General features: G+C 49.6%; 1 pseudogene; it reads right to left on the reverse strand.

Annotated features, from left to right (window-relative positions):
• Nucleotides 1-2,804: 2,804 nt before the first annotated feature.
• Nucleotides 2,805-3,294, reverse strand: LOC111150394 (annotated as a pseudogene).
• Between the last annotated feature and the right edge of the window lie 650 nt (nt 3,295-3,944).

The raw sequence follows: 3,944 nt of genomic DNA on the forward strand, positions 1-3,944 counted from the left end.
CTTTGGGAAGATCCCTGGAGCGGCTGCCTGGTTTTATATGGATACTAGTCTTAACGGATTAGGGCCCCACCCCTATGATCTCATTTAACCTTAATTACCTCTTTATAGGCCCTATTTCCGAATACTGCCACACTGTGGATTAGGGCTTCAACCTATGAATTTCAGGGTGTTGGGGGGACACTACTCGGTCCTTAGAAGCAGCCATCTTTGGAAAGTACAATCTGCCACAGGCCCTTAGCTGTTTCTCTCTCTCTCTGAGTCTCCCAGCCTGAAATCATCCTTCTCAAGTGATAAGTGAGTTAAAAGGACAGCCTTGAAGTTGACCTACAGGTGGGTCTTGGAAGATGCTACCCAGTGAAGGCCTTTCTTTTCATGAACCAGGTCTACTGGGCCATTGTGGGGTCCAGAAATGCATGATCTTCACTTTGAAACTAGCTGGGCCAAAGAACGGCCACAGACCCTCTGGCAATCTGTGCAAATCTGGCCCATGGTGGTGGTTTCGTTTTGTGTCACGTTGGCAAGGCTGGAGCGATGTTTCCCCCAAATTCCCTTACTTTTGTGGTTCCAGATGCGAGCTGGTCAGAAGAGAAATTTGTACCGTATTTGGAAGGTGGAGGAAAAGCAGCTACCACTCCTCTCTGGTCATCATGCTTAGATGCAGCGAACGACAGAAGGTGCCAGAAGGTGCCACCTTGCCCTTATTCTCTCCTGCCATGCATGCAGTTCTGCTTTTTGACTGTTGGCTCTGCTGTGCCATAGCCGTGCCATGCCCAGCCCGCCTTCAGACGTACAGACATATCTTCTGTGGGCTTCTCCCCAAGCTCTCCTTCATGGCCCCACTCTGGCAGCCTAACGACTCTTCTAACCCTCCAACTTCCCCTTCGGACTCTTCCTTTTCCAGACTCCCCCACGGCTGGGAGGTCTTGCTCCATTACAAAACCCTTGCTCCATACCCCAGCTCAGGGACTATGCCCAGAGCAAGGTTTGCATGATGGAGGGAGAGGAACCCAATGGGTTCAGAGCAGAGTTTCTCATTGAGAGTGGGGCTTGAATGGTGGTGTCAGAGTTGGGGCAGGCCAACAGAGGCATCCCTTTCAGGCCTTTGCAAAACTAGGAGGAGACTGTGGGTGGGGAGCAGGGCGTTTGATCCCTCCGTGAGGGCCCCAGGCCCCATGGCTACAGCAGAGCAATTTAGCTCCTGGCTCTGGATGGCGCTCATTAGGCCTGGCACTGAGGTGTGTCGTCTCTTTTTCCATGACATCATCTCTCCCCCAGGCTTCAGAAACAGCAGGAGCGCAACACAACACTGGAGAGCCCATGGGTCTACGCTCTGTGCTTTGGGGGGACAGGCCTTTCCCGTGTTCAACGATAACACCATCGTAATTCTACAACATTAAACACAAATGAACTCACCTAACAAGTAAATAAATCAGTTCAGTATGGCGAGCTGACCTCTGGTTTTCTTTTTCTTTTTTTTAAAAAAGATTTTATTTATTTACTTGAGAGTGAGTGAGAGAGAGAACATGTGAGGGGAGAGGGTCAGAGGGAGAAGCAGACTTCCAGCTGAGCAGGGAGCCCAATGCAGGACTCGATCTGGGGACTCCAGGATCATGACCTGAGCTGAAGGCAATCACCCAACCAACTCAGCCACCCAGGCACCCCCTCCGGTTTCCTTTCTTTTTAAAAATATTTAATTATTTTTTATTTATTTATTTTTTATTTGACAGACAGAGATCACAAGTAGGCAGAGGCAGGCAGACAGAGAGGAGGAAGCAGACTCCCCGCCGAGCAGAGAGCCCAAAGCAGGGCTGGATCCCAGGACTCTGGGATCAAGACCTGAGCTGAAGGCAATGGCTTTAACCCACTGAGCCACCTAGGCTCCCCTCCAGTTTTCTTTTTAAAAGACTGTATTTTTAAGTGATCTCTACACCCAATGTGGGACTCAAACTCACAACCCTGAGATAAAGAGTTGTACTCTCCTGACTGAGCCAGCCATGTGCTCCTCTTTCCCTTCCCTTTCTTTTCCTTCTCTTCCCTTCCTTTTTTTTTTTTTTTTGGTGAGCTAACTTTCAAGTGACTTTCAAATGGTCTCAACCCCAACAGTGAAACATTTTTAGCACCCCTCCCCCCCATATGTTTATTTCCTTATAACTTATGTTCCTGTGCTAATGCTTTTTGCTAAGATCATAAGTCCTCCTGTGTGTGAGGTCCATTATTAACAATAGAAGTAAAAAAGCCATATTTCAAATTATCTCCTTAAGTGTGAACATTTTAAAATGAACTAGCTCTCAAAGTAGGAAAACTGTGAGCACCACCAGTTTCTTCTTAGCTTAGGCTTCATTTTATAGGACTATCTTCCAGCCGTGGTTTCGTTGGAGGAACCGTTTCGAGCCCCTTGCTCATTTGGTGATGATTAGTTTGGTTAGAGCGCCGTAATGTAATTTGTAAATTCACTGACCATGGCACTCATCATAGGCCATTTGCTGAAGGTGAAAAACCATCTGAGGCAGATGGTGTCCAAGTTATGGGACTGCCACTCTTCCCTTAGCCTTCCTCACCTGTCACGCCGGATGCTGAGTGGTGATGTACAGCGCCCCGACAAGGCCAATCTGCATGTTGTATACTGGTCACTGTAATCGTCAGCTCTTGCCACCATAATGCTGTGGAACAAACGCTCCGAAATTCAGTGGCTTATGATACTCAGCGTTTATTTTTCTTGCTCACAGTCCTGCAGAGCTGTGGGGTTCTGACTGATCTTGGCTAGGCTTGGCTATTTCAGCGGGATGGCTGGGAGTGGTTCCAGGTCACGGGGTTTTTTTGGGTTTTGTGTGTTTGTTTGGGATGGTTGACATCTTTATTGCTTTGGAGGTGGGGGGCAGGTGCTCAGGAGTTCTTTGTGGGGCGGACCACTTCCTCTTCACCATCACAAGCTCTGGCTGCACAGGATGGCGCTGGCTTTGTGAATGGCGGTCACGTGCAGATCTGGGCGTTACTCGTTCTTGCGGATCACGTGCCTGGTGCTGCTCAGGGTGGCCCGGGCCTTGTGGTTCCTGGTGGCTTGCAAGCAGGTGGTGGTGGGTTTTCACTGGCGGGATCTCTGCTTCATGACCACCACCCTATCTCTGTTGCGGGGACTGGGCTCCACGCCCAGAGTCTAGTGGTGAATCAGCCCATGTAGTGGAAGGACTTGTTTGCCTTCAGGTTATTGGGGTCAGTGCTGTATGCCTGCTTGTTCCTCTCCACCAGGAAGCTGGAGCAGTTCTGCCCCACCATCCATTGCAGGTGGGAGGACATGGCAGCAGCTCCTCTCCCCATCGCAGTTTGAGATGGAAAGTGCTCCAGGTCACAGAATTTGTGCAAGTCTGGAGCCCTGGCTGATGCGAATACAGCCACCTGGGACCTGTTCTCTTAGTGATGGCAGAAGCTCAAGAGGGCAAACCATACCATGCAACACGTTTAAAGTGGCCTCTCACGTGCCACTTCTGGCAATAATCTTGCTCAAGCCCAACTGCTCCTGGGTGGCCAGAGTATATCCCACCCGCAGTGGAAAGCACTGCAAAGTCACGAGGAAGCGGTGTCGTTTCTGTTCCAGGTGAGCCATGAATTAGGATCAATAAGCCAAACCACTGGGGCCCCTGGCTCTGTGCTCAGTGGGGAGGTTGCTTCTCTCCCTCCCTCTCTGCCCCTTCCCCAGCTCTCTCTCTCACTCTCAAATAAATACATAAACCTTAAAAAAAAAAATAAGCCAAACTACCATAGTGATGTAAGGAAAGTTCTCAAGTTCTGATGTTTTCTTCCTACCTATATTAATTGGCTACGGCTGTCATAACAAAGAACCACCCGCTGAGGGGCTTAAACAACAGGAATGTGCTGTCTCATGGTTCTGGAGGCCAGAAGTCCAAGATCAAGGTGCTGGCAGGGTTGGTTCCTTCTGAGGGCCGTGA

This window comes from Enhydra lutris, unplaced genomic scaffold, assembly GCF_002288905.1.
Source record: "Enhydra lutris kenyoni isolate GAN:26980312 unplaced genomic scaffold, ASM228890v2 scaffoldscaffold23, whole genome shotgun sequence".
In the NCBI taxonomy this organism is placed as follows: Eukaryota; Metazoa; Chordata; class Mammalia; order Carnivora; family Mustelidae; genus Enhydra; species Enhydra lutris.